Raw genomic sequence first — 19,070 nt, forward strand, 5'->3', positions numbered from 1 at the left:
TAAGGTCTGCAAAGGTTTGGCCCTCATGATAGTCCTGTGAGGTAAATGCTATTATTATCCTCATTTTACAGATAAGTAAACAAGCTGAGAAAGGTTAAGTGATGTGTGTGTGTGGGTGTGTGTATGTGTGTGTATACATACATACATATATGTCTGTCCGTGTGTTATATCTGTATGTGTATATATATATGTATATGCGATGCCCTACAAAGGAAGTGTATACGTATGCAATGACCTACAAAGGAACACCTTTCCCAGTGGCATAAATGTTCATACCCAAGACATCACCCCAGGAGAAAACAAAATAGACTTAAAAAACAGGAGAAAAGGGGCTGCCATCTCTAAGCCAGACAGAGTTTTATAGGAGAATAGATCCAAACCGAAGTTTCCCTAATGCTTTCTCTCTCACTAGTGTGGCTAGGTAGGTCTATAGCATTTTCTTACAATGGGTGGGAAGAAGGAGATGGGGAGGAGAGATCAAGGTTTAAGGTAGATGTTTTATACTAACTCTTATGGTGACAGGGGCACCCACGCTTCCAGATGGCAAGCGCAGCTTTTTTGCCAGGTAGCTGAAGGCATGGGGTGTGGTCCCTGTGTGGAAATGATGGTTCTCCAGTTCCACAGATGTTCCCAGGCATATGAGCTTTTTCTGCAACGGGACTGACTGAATGCAGATGTGATCATTCCAATTTAGGGTCAAAGGGAAGGTTTCTCCAGGTGAGGGGGATAACACAAATGGGGCGTGCTCACAGAATAGGGGGTAAAACCACCCTGACTAAAATAAACTGTGTTGTGAGGAAGAGTGTTAAATAATGTTGGAAAAAGTAAGAAGGAAAAACTGTATTTGGGAACAGAAGGGTGGGGCATAAGTTTGGCAGAAGAGTTAAGACTTGATATGGCAATTAATAGGAAAGTAGTGAAAATGTCTGAGCAATAGTGACATGCTAAAAATAAGGTTTTAGAAAGATTAGTCTGACCTCTGGAGCTGACTTCTTGCAGAGACATTATCTCTGTCCATTCCCCTACCCTCTGTGTTTCCAGCTGCCCAAAGTACCCAGTGGCTTTTGCATAATAATGATTTCTCACATTTATCTACTACCTGAAGTTTTACAAAGCATTTTGCTCACAACAACCCTTTGAGGTAGGTAGTGCTATGATAATTACGCTCATTTTATAGCCAAGGAAACAGCTCAGAGAGATGAAATCACTTGCCCAGGACTACAAGGCTAATAATAAGTGTTCAAGCCAAGATTTGAACTAGTCTTTGGCTGTGAAGGCCAGCACTCTTTCTATTACCCAACACTCATCACAATTACTCACCATAGCAAAAATAATGAGATATCCCAAGCTTCATTTTTGGGAGCAAAATCCCATTTTATAACACCACAAGTGATTAAAGTCCCAAGGAACAAAGAATCTGTCATGTATATATAGTACAATCGCTGAAATATTTGCATATTGAGCAAATATTAAGCAACTCCTAAAGAAATTCCTGGATTGTGTGATCTCCTTCATTATCTGCTATTAAATTCCTCAACCATAATCAGCAAATGGAATATCATTCTCTTTACTCCTTTCAGTGCCATCAGTAGGTTTTTAATTAGTGTTTGTTGACTTTAACTGATCTTCTTTCTGACTTTTTAAATGCAATAACTATTGCAAAAATTCTCTTGGGAAAATTATTTTTGCAAAGGCAGACAGATGATTACTACCTAGACCTCAGTTTCTACATCTGAAAAATGAAAAGGATGGGCTATCTGACTTCGAAGGTCATTTCCAGCTTTAAATCTATGATCCCATACTGATGTGAATCAGGTTATAGTAACTTCTTGTGTCTTTAAATAGTTGTATTGGAAGACAGATTGCAAGCCTAGCAAACCCATGGAATGTGCTGGCTATGATTCGGATGTTGGTTTCTTTGCGCTAAAGAAAATACTATATAACATACAACTGCCTTTAATGCACTAAAAAAAAAAACCACCCAAACCCAATAAAACATATTAGTATTTGAAAACTAATCTTTTACAAGCAACAGTGTGTACTGTAACATTTCTGAGCACCCCTTGTATTTGAGACAGCTCCTAAAAATATACCCATCCTCAGGGGGCAGGCTACAGCCTTGCCTCACCTTTCCCATCTCTACCTGGGAAATGGCTTATCAGGAGGGAAGGTTTCTTCTCTTAGCGGAACTGCAGCTGGTTCACTATGTGAGGTGAAACATAAACAGGCTGTGTTAGCATATTGTCTAACAAACAAAAACCCTACTGTAACACCCTCAGCATGTGGGTAAAATGTAGAACTTCAGAAAAAAGTTGCTACTTAAAAGCCACCACAGGCCTACTGTGCCTTAGAAAATGTTTTCCCAAAGAGCCCTATAGCACTCAGGGCTATTCCATTACTGGTAGTGGGTTCTACTTGAAAAGACCAGCTATTTATACCTTAAACTATTCCAGTTTGTATGGTGTGAGCAGGCACACGATGTTTCCTCAAAGTTCTGCCCCCTTAACTCTCAATAAGTCCTAAAATCCTGCAGGGGAAACCAACGAAAAGTTGAGTCATTCTTAGCTGAGGAATTTCCTTGCTTGAGACCATTATGTGCCATCGCAAATCATAGAGTTGTCTTATGATCTTATGCCAGTCTCACGGAAAGCATTGGAAAGCAATAAATACCACAACAAAGGAGAAAAAAACTAGGTCAGTTCAAGTTAAGGTAACACTTAACCAGCCAGCCAATACCAGCTGAGAGGGATGAAAATCGTAAGTTATGAGAACAGTGGGCCTAATGAAATTCAATTAATCCAATAGTCTCTCTCTCTCTCTGTATTCAGTAACTGCTACTGTACAGTGAGTAGTATCTCTGGCAAACCCCTTCAATCATTTAATTTGGTTAAGCTTTAAACTACTGTCAAGATTTGTTGCCTGTACTTTAAAAAGAAAATCTTAAAAACCTCTAATTTTTCTGCTAACCAAAGGAGAGTGGGGAAAAGATTGAGAGGTAAAGAATCAAGGTGGCTTAGCTTTTATTTAACAGCTTAATAAGCCCTGGGAAAAACAACAACAACAACAACTGAAAATATAAGGGAACTTAAAGTGATAACATATACTAGAAAAAAAATAAACAGAAAAAAACAAATTCCTGAAACTGGTTAAGAGTAGTACTGTTGCTTAACATCCCACTTTTTACAAGTAATGAACATAGTAAGCCAGCTGCTTTCATGACTATGGTAAGCAAGTTGCCCCAGGCCATGGGAGCTGCATGGAACACGCAGAGGCAAGTAGTGGGCAAAAAGACCAGAGGGTCTGATGCAGCAAAGTTGGTGAGAGCATAAAGGGAGGAGCTAAGGGACAGGAAAAGCCAGGAATCTCAGAGAAAAGGAAGACAGAAAAAGGATGAGGCAAAGATGCGGAAGGAGGTAACTGACAATGAGAAGGAAATAAAAGGATGTTGATGAAAATGAAGAGGGGGAGAAGTAGGAGGGGATGGGCTAAAAGTATTGGTCTGAGGCATGGTGAAAGGTTTGAAAAAATAAATGGCAAGACTTGGTGAGGAAACTGGCTATGTGATAGGCAAAGAAAGAAGCAGGAGGGGGGTTGTGAATTTAAAAGGTAAGAAGCTGGGTTTAGAAAGGAGGGAAGAGGAAGGAAGAGGTATAAAGTGCTAAAAGGCAGAAGCCCTTCCAGATGGAGGGATACCACAGTGTAGAAAGTTGCAGTGGGGACTGGTAGCCTGATACAAAAATTCCTTGCCTTACTGATTTGAAAGGAAAGAGCAGTGCCCCTTCTGAACTGACTAGCTTTGGGGAAAAAAAGTAAAGGCTGACACCCAAATCCTAGCTTGGCCCTTGAATCTCTCCATTTATTGAACATGGGATTTCCAGAGCTTTACTTATAACAAGGCTATCTTCTCAGCTAACCTGCCTTAAATCAGGCACATTCTTTGCTTGGAGAGCCCCCAGCACGTCACACAGTACTTGTATGACCTGACTCTGGCACTGGCAAAGGTGAGCTGCTTTGGAAGACTAAAACGTCCTCCCCTCATTCTTTGGGCTAGGAAATCAAACTCAGATTCCCCCCCAGTAAAGTCGGGGCCTTACTGTTCTGTAATGACAGCTGACTATACAAGATATTGGCTATAAATCAAAACATGTCCCAAAGGGTATTATTTTGTTATATCTCATCTGCCCCTTTCCTTTTGACTAGAAACACAAATAATTCAGGGACTGAGGCATTTGATATGCCCATTTTTCTGCCAGAGATTTTTTTAATATATGAGAAATTCACCTGAGATATTCTATAAGCCCTTTAATAAACTTCTGTACAGGTATTAAAAATTAAGTCAACATTTAAATAATTTCCAAGACATTTATGACATACAAGGCATACTAATTTTCTCAATGTCCACATCGGGGTAGAAGAGAGCCAGACTCTTTCTTTTTCTTATTTGTACAAGGAAAAGTAGTCTCTGTGTTGTATTTAATGATAGATCACAACCTAAGGACTACATCTTCCAAGAACAAAACTAACACAGTTGCTGCAATTGTTGCTGCTGTATAAACTTCTACAATTCATGTATATGGAAAAGTATGTCCCCTGCTCACCTTTCCAAGCCCAGTTCAGGTATAGCCTCCTACCTAAGACTTTTCCCACTCCTCCCACTTGTTAGCAATCTCCCTGTCTTGAAATTAATTTGTATTACTTTACATACACTTTGAATCTATCTTGCTCCACCCTTCACCCACAAATGGAATGTAAGCTTCTTGAGGGCAGGAACTTGTCCTGTTTTTCTTTTGCGTCCCCAGTGTCTTTCACAGAGTGGGCACTCAATCATTTGTGGAGTCTGAAAGGTACAAGGCAACCCCGTCTATTTCCAACTTCTATAGCCATAATTACACAATGTACATAGCACATCATGTTGTTTCTTGTTGCAGCGGTAACGTGGACGAGTGAGCTAAGACCATGTGTATTTAAACTAAATGACTGCCTGAGGTTTTTTTTTCTTTTTCAAGTCATAATTCACATGGTACTTTAGATAAGCTCTTGAATTATGATCTCTTAAAAGTCACACTTGTCACAATTTTTCAAATAATTACAGCACAACAATCCTTCCTGCTCTCAAGTATCTTCCTTCTCTTCTCAATGCTTTATGCAATGCCATGAGACAAGTCTGTGCCATGTCCACTTTTTATATTTTAAAAGCTAACCTTAAACAAGCACTCCTCACTCAAGTTGTATGAAGCAAGAAAGGCCATTTGCTTGCTAAGAACACATGGGTGTTAACAGAAACATCACGGTGTGTACTGTGGATGGAAAAGCGGCCTTCAACTTCATAGGACCTAGGTTGGAATCCTACCTTCCTTGATTACCTGTGTGACCCTAAGCAAGTTGATTTACCACTCTGTGCCTCAGTTCCCTCATGTGTACACTAAGGGGAGTGGCTAGATGATCTCCATCTATAAACCCTATGATAAGTATGATATACGAGCCTCAATCCAAGTGAACAATATATGAGTTATTTTCATGAAACTAAGAAAAGGAAACAATTCCTGAGTTAACAAGACAGTTGACTGCAGCGCTGGACAGACTAAAACTTTCAAATACATTAAATTCTTTTTGGAGAGGCTAAGTGTAATACAATAAGCATTTCTTCTGGAGTTTAAGGACCTTGGTTTAATCCCATCTTGTACCTTCGTTACCTGGGTGGCCCTGAGCAAGTGTCTTAAGCCTCAGTCTCCTCATTTGTAAAATGAGGGAGCTTTACGACATGTCTTTTAAGTTGCCTTTTGCCTTTTAAATCTATGATCCCATGATTTTATTATTTCAGAGATTTTAAAAACCATTTTAATAGATGGTCTTGTGACTATAGTTTCTTGTCTCTCTGAAGCCCCAAAGCAGACCAGGAATAAAGAAGAAAATGGGACTACCCCCACCTCTCCTCCTGGGCTTCTCTGGCCCTGTGAAAGATTCCATCACAATCTAAAGGAATCCTACTGGGAATTTTTTTAATGCAATCACCCATTTTTCTGATTTGTATATTTGTATATTTGTCTGGGACTGTTTTTAAAAATGGAAGTTACATCACAAATAGCATGAATATACTAATAAGATTTATTTGAACTTTAGATAAGTCTAAATTTTGTCTATCAACAAGCCCTAGTATAGGGTCTGGGTCCAATGTCTTTAACTATTTAAGATGTGCTGAATTTAATATGATTGAACCCTATAATATACAGCAGAGAGATTGTAAAATATGTTTTTCTTTTTTTATGTCCAAGAAATTGGGGGGGGGGACACGACAAAATGCCTTTGACCATTCTCTCCTTCATTTGGCTCCCTGCCTCTGCAACCTCCTGACTGTATTACTATAATGTGATCTCCTAGGGGCCACTCTTGAAGACCAGCTGGTGCAGAACACAGTGACCTGTTTACTTCAATTTGTGGGCCACAGAGAATATCTAACACCTGTACACCTACAAAGTTAAGTTTCCAACAAGCAAGTCCAAGAACTGAGCCTTCTCATGTTTGGGGCCCACCAGGTCTCATGCTGGTGATTCATGTGTTTGAAATTCTGGATTGTACCCAGAGTAAGTCATGCTCCCCTTTTTCCAGCTTAGGGAGTTTCCCATCTCTTACAAAGATGTCCAAGTAGAAAAGGTCAGCAACACGCTAGGACCCTTACAGTAGAATGGAAAGAGTTTCCAGTAACAAATTAATGATATTGAAAGCAATATCTTTCAGGAATTGGAACCTAAATCCAAAAAGCACCACACTCAGAGCTGGTAGATTTTCATAATAGTTAATAACAACATAATAGTTAAGAACAAAACTGAGTCAATAGTGGATAGAGAGTCAGGACTTAAGACTCAGGGAGACCTGAGTTCAAACCCTGCCTTTGACACACAGTAGCTACACTTAACCTCTAAACTCTCTCCCTCCACCTTGGACACTTTACATTGGAAACTCTTAGAATTTAAAAGAGACAACAAAGTACAATAAAAAAAAAAAAAAAGTAAAACGGCGATGAACTTGAAGTCACTGGATCAAATAAGCTTGAGTCCAAATTCTATTACTTATTACCTGTGTGTCCTTGAGCAAGTCAGTTCACTTCTCTGGGGTTCAGCTTCCTCATCTGCAAAATTAGGGAGTTTAAACTAGATGACCTTTTAAAGTCCCTTTCAGCTCTAGATCAATGGATTCTATAAGTCTAAGTGAGAGAGCTGAAAATCTGGAGAAATTTCCAAACTGGAAGTTCCTTATAAAGAAGAATTACAAGTCCAGACTCCACCCCCCCCAAAAAAAAGACCCAGTAGAAAGAGAGAATTGTGTAAGTAAATATAAGATGGCAAAGAAGCACCATGGAGATTAATCTCAAACTAGTATTCTTTTTGCATGTTTGTTAACAATTTATCAAAGGAAATAGGAAATATACACGTTAGGATATTAAAATGGGGTGTATAATCAGCACCCTTCAGAAATTCCAGCACTGGACAGAAAACAAGGCATTATTATGAACATGTGTGAATGGGCATTCTCTTGATTTATATTCTATTTATACTCTAGGAAACTAAGAGTACTTCAGAAAATAAATGATTAATTATTTTTTAAATCTACGTCAGGATGCAAAATGGGACTATGGGATGCTTACTTATTTACTAGATAAAAATGAATCAACAAAGACCCCACCGCTTACTCTACACAAGGTGAAACTGTAAATCTGTATTTAAAGGTGAGGAATGATCATTTGATACTTTTATGGCAAAGACAGTACTGTAGAGAGAACATACTCTCTCTGGAGTCTGAGAAGCTTGGTTCAAAGTACCCTCTGGTAACTGTGTGACCTTGGGTAAGTTACTTAACCTTGCTGGGTCTTAGTTTACTTATCTGTAAAATGAAGGGGGTAGCCTAGAGAAGGCTCTGAAGATATAAAGAAGCTCAAAGCTAAGATTCTTTAATCCTTGTATAAGAAGAGGATGCTAGACCGTATCCCTCTTTTTTCCACCCCCATACCAACCAAAGACATATTTCTTGGAACCTCATCTCAGGGCAGGAAAAAGGTGCCACAATAAGGACTTGTACCCATTATCTTTCTCTGAACTCCAGAAGCAGTTCACAGAGCTTTTGGTCTTGTTAGGATATTAGGACGGAGTGCGCCTACCACATTTGATTAAATTCCAGCTCTTCTGTTTGTTCAGTGTAATGCATTAAGTGTTTCTAATGACAGGCACGTTATACTGTACTTTGCAAAGAGAAGAAAACAAAAATACAACTCTGGGTGACCAAGCTGAGCTACAAGTATTCATTCAAGTCTGAAGGGGCCAGTCATAGCAGGAAGTATGAAATTATGGGGGAAATGGGGAGGGGAGTTAGTCTCAATTCAGCTTTTATTGAATAAAGCCCTACTTCACAAAACCATCATATCTTTAGCTTTAGGTTTCCCTACGTCCATTACTCTCTCTCCCTTCCAATCCATCTTACACACAGCTGCCAACTGGGGTCATGTCATTCAGCCAGTTAAAAATCTTATGGTTCTCTGTTGCCTACTGAAGTAAGTTTAAAGCCTTTAGTCTAACATTCAAGACCCACCATGGTTTGGCTTCCATACCTTTCCAGCCTTATCTTCCATTATTTCCCAAAAACTTTTTGCTCCATTACAGACAGCTCCAACTGTTTTCAATTCAGCAAGCAATTTAATTCAAAAAACACTATAGACAACTACTGTATAGAAGACACCCCAAAATCTTAATGAATTTTAAGCTATTAAGGCTCAAAACCACAGTAAGGCTGTTGGAACACCCTGTACTTTCATATGGAGCACTGTCCTAGGGCAATGAAGACAGAAAGCTAAGGAACTTAAGGAACTTAAAGTCTGGTAGAAGAATGAAAGATACAGAAATGTTTACAATAAATGATATTCATTGCTAAATGAACCACAAAGGTCATGGGAAAAGTGGTTACAGAGGGAGATCAGGAGCAGGTAAATTTCAGTTGAGCTTTAAAGAGTAGGTAGGAATTTAACAGGGATGGCCTTTCCAGGTTTAGGGAATGCCGTGAGAAAAAGTATGGAGGCAAGAATGGTCAGGGTGAAATCAGGGAAAGAGAAGTGCAGCAGAACAAGATTTATTAAGTACCTACTATGTGCCAGGCATTGTGCTAAATGCTTTGCAAATATCTCAGAGGACACAGAATAGCCTAGTTTAGCTGAAGCATAGAATATGTAAAGAGAGAGTAAAGCAATAGACTGTAGAGGTGCTCAAATGCCAGGCCAAGTAATACAAACTTTAGTTATTAAACAATGGAGAGTCTTGAATATATTTTAGAATAAAAGTGACATGACAAGATATATGCATAAAGATTAGTTTGGTAGTGATAGGATTATGAATGATGAGTTGAAGGGGGTAGGGTGGGGAATCAACCCATTAAGAGGAAATTGCCTTGAACCAGGTAGATGATAATAAGGGTCTGTACTATACTCTAATAGTGGCAGCAGAAAGAGGGAGGAGACTGAAAACAGGACTTGGTAACAGATTCGCCATGAAAGATGAGGAAGATGGAATAGTCCAATACAAAAACCAAAGTTTCTTACTCTTTTGCTCACACTTGGCATGGCCCATCAAGACCTGATCCATCCTTTGAGAACTAATTCAAATGGCAACCTCCTGCACAAAGCTTTTCTAGGTCCCTTCCACCTGCAAGTGATTTCTCTCTCCTCTGAATTGCGGCAATACTTTGTACTTCTTTTGGCATTTGCCACCTACTGCTTTGGATTATAGTTATTTGCATACCTATCTTAGGGGTAAAGGTTTAACCTACTATTTTATTGGGATAAGGAACTCCCAGGTGAGAGAACTCTCTCTACCATTTCAGGTCAACAACTTGCAACTTATAGTCTTGGAGAGTTACCTAGAGCACTGGGGAATTAAGTGAGTTGCCCAGGCTCACACAGACTGTATCAGAGGCAGGACCTTTGTGAACACAGAGCAACATTCTATCTACTACACTCTCTAACCACTACACCACACTGCCTTTTATGCTTATCTTAATTCCCTGTTAAACATTTTACTATGTACTTTTATACTGGCTGGCTTAATACACGTACAAATGTTCAAATCAATCAACATTAAGGGACTACTATTGCAAGGCCCTGTGCTAGGTAGCAGGAACACAAAATTGAAAGTGAACATTCCCAATCCTAACAGGAGCTCATCATACAATGAGGCACCCATTAGATATACACACAAATAAGTAGGAAACAAGGCAGAATGTCACAGAGGCAAAGAGAAGAGCCAGGCAAATCGCTGTAAGGAAATTTGAGGGAAAGATTATTTTCAGTTGAACAGGATCAGGGAATCACATACAAAAGAAGATCGGGACTTTGAAGGAAGAAAAGTTCAAGTCAGAGGTGTGTAAGTGAATGGCCTTCATGAATGCCTAGAGGTAGAAAAAGGACAGATGGAGGAAGAGTTAGCAGTCCATTTTGGCTGGAACTCAGGGAATGTGTGAAAATGAGTAATATCAAATAAGGTTGGGAAGGTAATTGCTAGAAATATAGAATGAAGGCAGAGGGTAGAGAACCTTTGGTGGTAGGCTAAAAAGTTTGAACTTTACCCTACAGGCGAGAGGGAGCCCTTAAAAGATTTAAACAGTGGAATGACTGGGCCAGATCTATGTACCAGGAAGATTATTTTGGCAGCTGTGTGGAGGACAGAATGGAAGCAGGAAGCCCAATTAGCTTTATGATAATACTCCAGGTGAAAATTATTGAAGGCTTGAACAAGGGCCCTGGCAGTGTTAGTAAAATGAGGGGACAGATGGAAGAAAGACTGAAGAAGCAGAATGACTAGATGTTGAAGGAATGAGTGAGGTTTTCAGCATGGGTGACTGGGAAGATGCCAACAGCAGAAACTGGGAAGAGGTTAAGGGGGAGAGGGAGAATGATGACTTCAGTTTTAGATTAAAGTTCTGGAAAGATATTAATGGAGAGACATCTAGCAAGCAGAGACAGATACAAGACTGCTTAGATAACAGATATAAGCTGTGGCTATATATGGTGCTGTATGTATATACGTTTAACTGAACTAAATAGTAAACATCAAATCTGAATACTAAAACTTCAAAGACCCAGCAGAAATACCATCTTCTCTTCAAATAAGGAGTAAATGTTCTTCATCTGTAAAACAAGGGAGTAAACTAGTTGGCCTCTCCAATCCTTCCTTCCTTTAAAAAAAAAATCTATGAACCTATAATTCAATTCTACTCTCCCCTAAATACATGTTTCTTCAGAAGAAGGCAGTAGGATGAGGCTTCCATTGTATGGACCCATTATGAAGTGGCTGTCAGTCCCAACACTGTCCATAGCTCAAATCCATAAAGTGCCTTAGGGTTTATAAAGTGCATTCTTCGAAACAACTGGATAAGGTAGATAGTGTATTATTATCCGCATCTTACACAAGAGGAAACAGACTCAGCGAGCTAAAAGGGACTTGCTCACACAAATAGTAAATGACCTAGCTAGGTCTGGAACCTGAATATTCTAACACCAAAGCCATGGTCTTTCTACCAAGCTATGCTGGCTGTCATCCCTCTTAGAAACGACTACAACATATAAACATGCTGGCTTACCCTAACTCACATTCACTGAGTGAACTGGATGTGTGTGTGTCACACATCACAACCAGGGGTTACCAAAGAGTGAAACTTAACAGTTTTCAACTGCAGAACTTACGGCACTATTTTATCCTCTGCCTATTAATATTCTCTTTTCAAAACAATTCTCAGTATCTATATGCAAAGGAAGACTGTTCCCAAGTCATCAGTCCTCCACTGGAAAAAAAAAAAAAGCATTTCCTTTCTCTACCAAACCATATGTGCCAAACCTCAAGATTAATGTGTGTGCTTATTTATATCTTCTACATGCAACGCTTGGGGGAAGGAAACAGTAACACTCCCCCCCCCCCATATCATCAACATGTCTGAGGCATGATTCCAATGGAGAATGTGAATGAATGAGATCAGATCCCTGCAAAACAAACGACCTCTCTCTCACACAGAGCCTATAAAGAAGCATCCTCTCTATGGGGATGGGGTGGGGTGAAGGGGTGGGGGGGGTGGAGTGTCGGATTGCCAACAAGGGAAGGACATTATCCAGCTGAGTAAAGGCACCGACACTTTGAAAATTGCAGATGGGAATGAAATCTGTTCCCTGTACAATAACCAAGCATCCCACACCCCGAATCAAGCCAAATCTCCCATGCTACCTCGAATGGGCATTAATTATATATGGTGGGAGAAAAATAGATGCACGGAAATAAGCCACATTAAAAAAAGGCAAAAACTTTAGGAATCCTAAAGATCACATCACCTTGCACGAAACGCATCGATATATACAAGCAGAGAGAGAGGGGACAGAGGGACCATGGTAAGAATCTGGATTTTCTTTCCCTCCACACTCCCCTAGCTCCAGCTTGCAAAGTACGGTGCTACATGCAATGATCGGAGAGGAAGAAGGCTGAGGGCGGCGGGGACGTGGGGGTGGGAAGGGAGGGGTGTCTAAATACAAACCACCCAGGCCTCAACGTGACGAAAGTCGTCAGCAGCATCCCAGCCCCTTCTTTCCAGCAACCCCCCCCACCTCCCGCTTCTCACCCCCCTGCAGCTGCAGCTGCAGCAGTAGCAGCAGCAGCAGCATGACCACCGCTGCTCCCATCCATTCTGGGCGGCAGACGCCCCGCAGGCAGGCTGGCCGGCCTCCCTCCCTGCCAGCCTGCCCAGCCCGGGATGCCCGGACAGCGCTGCCGTGGGCGGGCTCCGCCACCAACTCCGCCCGCCCCAGGGCCCGGGATGAAGCTCCCACTTACCTTGGGCTCTTGGGGGGGGGCTGAAGGTGGCAAGCCTCCCGCCCCCCGCCCCTTCCCCTCCTTCTTCTCCTCCTTCTTTTTCTTCCTCCCTCCTCCTCCTCCTCCTCCTTTTTCTCCTCCTCCCCTCTGTGTGTATTGGTCGCCCCCTCGTCCCCTGCTGCTTGGAGTAAAAGCCGAAAGCGCCCCAGCCGGGCTCCGTGCGTGGGGAGGGGGAGGCGCGCGGGCAGCTTTCTTGAAACTGTGAGACACACACACACGCACACGCACACAGATCCCCAACTAAAGTGTGAAAGAAGCGGCGGCAGCGGCGGCGGCAGCGGCGGCGGCGGCGGCGGCGGCAGCAGCAGAGGCAGCGCGGAACGTCCTCTCCTGGGGAGTGGGCAGGGAGCAAGCGGGAGCTGGCGGGCGGGAGGGAGGGAGGGAAAGAAGAAGGGAGGGAGACCAAGAGAAACCTCCTCGGCCAGTCACTCACTCAAGGGGGCGGGAGCAGCCAGGCACTCCCCCACCCCCCGACCGCCTACCCCGCCTCTCCCCCTCCCTTCCCCTCTAGCTCTTGCATCCACCTCTCCCCACCCTCCGGGGGAGGGGCCAAGGGAGACAGAGAAGGCGCACCCGGAAAGGAAGGAGACTGGGCAGGCTGGATCTGGGCAGGAGGGGAGGAGAGGGTAGCCCCGGGCTGCTGGAGAAGCTTTTGCGAAGAAGAGCGAGGAAGGCGGAGGAGGAGGACTAGAAGGAGGAGGAAGATGAGACAGTCAAAAGGCCGCCTCTAAGGAAACGGGACGAGGGAGGGGGTGTCGCCTCTATGCAGGGGAGGAGACACTCTTGGACTTCGAGGAAAGGAGTAGCCCTCCACCCGCTCTGGGCGAGGCTACTGACATGAAAGGCTAGGCAACAGCCTGGGGATCTTGGTGACCCAGGGATGCGCAGCTTGAGGGAAGGGGCTGGGCCGGTGAAGAGCGGGTGGACGTCTGACTGACTGGCTGACCAGCTTGTTACCTGCAGCACAGTGGGATGGACAGATCCAGGGCGCGAGGGGTGAAAGGAGGCAGGCTACTGAGGGAGGGAAAGAGCCCCTCTGATGGAACGAACGCATCGAGGGATGGCCGGAGAGGACCGACCCACGCCGAGAGTGGCCGCACTCGAAGAGCCCAGCAGCCTGCTTCCCCCCAATCCTCTCCTTCCATCTCGGGCTCCGGGAGGGGAGCGCAGCTGGGCCGGAGCTGCCTTCCCGGCTAACACAGTCGAGGCAAACAAACTGTCTCTTCTTTACTTGGGGGGGGGGCAGCCGCCTGCAAGATGAATGAATCATCAGAGTCTCCCACAGAAGCCAGCTTTAGAAGAAAGGGAGGGAAAGAGAGAGGGAGGAGCAGAGAGGGCTGGTTTTTGAGGACTTTGTATGGTACATTGCCCATTGCCCACCCAGTGGGGTGTTGAGGATGAAAAAGACTGAGGCAGTGCCAGGCAATGATGGGATATAATTTGTTGATGGGTCAGGAAAAGAAATATCCCTCTACTTGCTTGAAATTCCCACAGTTCTATGTAAATTCCCCCAAAGGATCAAATAATTTCCTAGTCTCTGGGAAGTCTTGTTTTCTTTCCGTGATTTTGGTAGGGAAGGTAGGCGTTACAGTATGATGCCTTTTAAAATATACCTACGGAACGGGCCTGCCCATGTATCATTTCAGTGCCATTTGTTGTGGCCCTCCTTTTTCTGCCTTCCACACTCTACCCCTTTCTTGGTTTAGATCCATACATGCACATGAAATTTCAGGACCCCATACCTGCCAAATGATACAAGTCACAACAGGACTAAGCAACCTAACCCAGAGAATGGCTATTAGAATCAGACCCTTTTTGTTGTTTCTGCCAAGATGAAGTTGGAAAGTGGAAATACACACATCCCGGATATGACAGTGATGAGACACTTAATTGAAAAGCAAATTCATAATTTGGCTTAATGAAATGACTTAGTAATCATCCAGTACTGAAGAGGAAGTCTGCCCTTTTGAAATGTGGCTTTCTAATGCTTTCCTTTAATGCAAGTATCAATGCTGTTCAACTCCAATCTTGAAAATCACTGGGGGGGGGGGTTTCATTAAATTTAGTGCTGTTTTGTTAATAATAGCTAGCATTTTTCCTTTGATATTTTTCCTCTAATAGAACTGAAACACACTGCAAAGACCTTTTGGGTTTTTGTTTTAATGGAGTTCTGTTCACTCTGCACCAATTCATCAATAATTAGCCAACTCTTTTCAAAGGTTCTTAGGGCCTGTATATATTTTTTTCCTTTCAGTGTGACATTTCAAGCGATTCTTAAACCACTGGCTCCAAGATACTTTTTTTTTTAATAGGCAAGATTTTTATACCTGTATAAAGAGTCCAAGAATCTATCAGCTGTAATCTCAGTAGTTTGACTTGAATGAATGAATGAAAAAGCCCTGAGGATGTAAATCAAAGGCAAAACCAGTCCCTGACATCAAGGTGTTTGCATTCTAAAGGGGAAGGTGGGGAAGGGGGGAGGTGAGGAGTGGTGGCCAGAGAGAGGTGCTTTGGCCCAGAAAGTTAAAGGCATGGAGAATGAGGCAAGAGAGAAGGGATTGGTACAAGGCCTTTGATGAGGATGCTGTATAAAGTATGACTGGGGCTTAGGAACTAGTTAATTAATCTGTAGCAGCCAAATAATAGATAGAATACTGATCTCAAAGTCAAGAAGAATGGAATTAAAATCTTGCTTCTGACATCCTACCTTCTTCAGGAAATCTTTCCCAGGCCTCTAAATGCTAGTGCTTTCCCTCTGAGGTTATCTCCAGTTTATCCTATACTTTTTTTTTTTCAGAAGCCCTGGTCTCCTCTTACCCAGGCTAGAAGTACAGGGCTATTTACAGTTGTCTCATTTTGATCTCCATTTTCTGACTTGAGCTGATTTGCCCTTGCTTAGGCAACCTCCCAGTCCGCTCTCTTCCCTCAGGGCTCACCATACCAATGTTGAATTTAGCGAAGACACCCTATTGTCTTAGCCCACTTTAGCTCAGAACTTCCAAGATGAAGAGATTCACTAGCTCAGGATTCACATGCTGGACCATCAAGGGTATAGATCTTGTTTGTACATAGTTTTTTGCATGTTTTCTCCCCAACTTAATTATAAACTCCTTGAAGGCAGGGAGCTTCTCCCCCTTTCTTAGTATCCCCAGTGTGCATATCACAATGCCTGGCCCATACTAGGTCCTTAATAAATGCTTATCAATTAATACTTGTTTAAGTATTAATAAATAATGCTCAATAAATGCTTATTAATTATTAATCGATTTGACTTGACTACTAGATGGATAATCCAGAGCAAATCTGAGCTTCAGTTCCTTTATCTGTAAAATGGGACTAATGATAAATATTCTTGGTATTTGTATGTGAGTCTTCGATGGGAAGAGAGAGACACAGGACTCCATGCCTTGCTTTACAAACCTTAAAGCATTCTATAAATGCCAACTGATATTAGTCTTTGGCAATGAATGCCTTGATATGCAGGCATAGCAGTTAATACCAGAAAACTAAAAGCAGCTGGTTTCCAAGAATCCTAAAGGTGGCCCACGGGAGTTGTCCCTTCAGGAAACGCCTGGAGTCAATCACCACACCAGTCCTCAATACTATTTTAAGCAACCGAAGAGTTACTGTAGGAGGAGAGCTGAGATCTTCCCCACTCAACACTACCCTGTAGTACATGCACAAGGCAGATTTACCCTTCCCTAAATCTCTTCCATCTTCAATCCTCCACCCCCTCATCCTTTGGTTTAAAAAAAAAACTACAATTTTTTTTGTTATGTGAGTTAGAATGAAATTTATCTTGTTTATTAGTATCTTCTATTCTCTCTTTCTCCTTCTTAAGTCTTAATCTTCCTAGTATCAAATGCAGGAACCCAAATGTACAAGATCATTGTATGCCATGTTTTATTTATTTTAATTTTTATTTTAACTTGTGGAATAAAATAAGCATTTCTATAGCATAGTATAATAAAAAGATGATTGCACACGAAACTGCAAATCTATTAAGGACAACTTGTTCTTCCTTTTAAATATATAATAAAGCTATATAAATTTATTTTTTCCCTTTTCCCCACTCTTCCCTGCCCTATATAGATGGCTACCATTAGATACAAATGTGTGTGTGTGAGTAAAATCATTCTATACATACTTCCATTTATCAGTTCTTGCTGTAAGTTTTAAATTCCATTTGTTTGGAACTCAGAGCCAGGGATGTTCTGGTAGATATTTAACAACTAGCTCTCTGAAAAAAATATATGTATATACATATGTGTATGTACACCACTTCTAAGTTTATCTGCATTTTTAACATTTTCTCTTCTGTTTCCTTAAATCTAGATCATTAACAAAAGAATAAATCAAATCCTGATGTATTGCTGATTTCTGAGGTGTAAATGCTCACACTGAAAATTTAACAATCTGCTTCTGGGATCAGTTAAGCTAGCTCTGACACTGCCCCCCCCCCAGTTCATTGTCTCCATAGAAACAATGTTATGTAGTCCCATTACAGTACCAACATTACTATAGAAGCCACCTATCATTTGTAAATTTGTTTCATGTGTGAAAACAGATTTGTCCCTCTGCTTCTGGACACCAAGAATGCATCTCCTCCTGATGCCTGTCAGGAAGAACAAGAACTTTCTTTCCTACATCCATTCTAGCAATTGACAGTGGTATTTCTTAGATTGCAAGGGAAGCAGGTGAAGGAAATATGAAGGAAGAGAAAGAGCGTCCTGGGTGATCCCAGGAGACAGAATCACACATAGATAGACAACTAAGTGTCTGACTGGACAGAGTGCTGGACCTGGAAGGAAGGAGTTAGCATTTATATGGAGCCCACTATTTTCCAGGCACTGTGCTAAGCACTTTTTATAAATATTATCTCATTTGATCCTCACAACAACCCAGGGAGGTAGGTGCTATTATTATACTCATTTTACAGTTAAAGAAACAGAAGTCTTTGAAGCAGAGTCTCAAATCAACTTTTCAAGATAAATTGAGTTAGGGAAAGAAGAGAGACACAGAACACCGTGACTTGGCAAGATAACAAGAGATTCTAGGACATTCTGAGACTGCGGTTGGAAAGACCACTGTTGGGGAAGCTTCTTCTTGGGTCCAGACTGAAGATCTCACCTGACATATAGCTGAGGATGGAGGGGAGGAGGATGGAGGAAGTGTTGCATCTGGTGGCTTCTTATTTTAACTATTTTTTTTTTTGGCCAACGAAATGCCTTAATATCTCCATTGTTTCTACACTGAAGAACTAAGTGCCTTCAAAATGTCAATGTCCTGGAACAAAAACTTAGTCATCCTACCTAAATAATAATTCTATTCTTAGCAGTTGGAAAAGGAGAGGAATCATTAGAGACCCCAACAGCAGACAGAGGGCAGCAGTCAGGATCTGTGGCATCCTAATAATGACACAAAGATAAGATTTTTGGTTGGAAGTAGGGAAGGCAGCCAATCATAAAGAAAGGACAAGGAGTTAATAAGCATTTATTAAGGCACTATGCTAAACACTGGGGATAAAAAGAAAGGCAAAAAGAAGTCTGTACTCTGAGCTCACAATCTATTGGGGAAGACACACGCAACTATGTACAAATATGATATTTACAGCATGAATTGGATGACTCTTAGAGGGAAGGCACTGCAATCAAGAGAAGTTGGGAAAGGCTTCTTACAGAAGATGAGATTTTAGTTAGGGAAGCCAGAAGGCAGAGATGAGAAGGAAAAGAGTCCCAGGTAGAGGAGATAGCCTTTGAAAATGCCTGGAGTTGAGTTGCAGAGTCATGGTCCAGGAACAGCAAGTTGCCAGTCTTACTGGATTGCAGAGCACATGGAGATGAGTAAGGTGTTAGAAGACTAGAAAGGTTGGAAGGGGCCAGGTTATGAAGGGCTAGAAAAACCAAGCAGAGAATTTTATGTTTGATCCTGGAAGAAACAGGGAGACATTAGAGGTTATCAAATAGTCAGTAAGTCAATAATCAAAGTTTCTGCTATGTACTGAATTAAATGGCCTTTTTTCAGTCCTCATTCTCCTTGACCTTTCTTCAGCCTTTGACACTGTTGATCACCCTCTTCTTCTTTATACTCTCTTCTCGCTAGGTTTATGAGATGCTACTCTCCCCTGGTTCTCCTCCTACCTATCAGAGCTCTCCTTCTCAATCTCCTTTGCTGTATCAT

The 19,070-nt window shown here is 41.9% G+C and overlaps 1 protein-coding gene and 1 pseudogene across 4 annotated transcripts in view; both read right to left on the reverse strand.

Annotated features, from left to right (window-relative positions):
- The window catches only part of CUNH1orf21 (chromosome unknown C1orf21 homolog), a 265,651-nt gene extending 252,389 nt beyond the window's left edge, over nt 1-13,262 (reverse strand). For 3 of the 4 annotated variants that reach the window (XM_020984395.2, XM_020984393.2, XM_020984394.2), the window contains exon 1: nt 12,852-13,262. The gene's annotated coding sequence lies outside the window, so the exon portion shown is untranslated. Of the gene's footprint in view, nt 1-12,639; nt 12,728-12,851 lie in introns of those variants that run through there. The other variant, XM_078156454.1, reaches the window with a different exon arrangement.
- Nucleotides 13,263-13,719: 457 nt separating this feature from the next.
- The window catches only part of LOC110206766 (glyceraldehyde-3-phosphate dehydrogenase-like), a 60,279-nt pseudogene continuing 54,928 nt past the window's right edge, over nt 13,720-19,070 (reverse strand).

This window comes from Phascolarctos cinereus, unplaced genomic scaffold (genome assembly GCF_003287225.1).
Source record: "Phascolarctos cinereus isolate Bilbo 61053 unplaced genomic scaffold, phaCin_HiC Scaffold_5;HRSCAF=322, whole genome shotgun sequence".
NCBI classification, from domain to species: Eukaryota; Metazoa; Chordata; class Mammalia; order Diprotodontia; family Phascolarctidae; genus Phascolarctos; species Phascolarctos cinereus.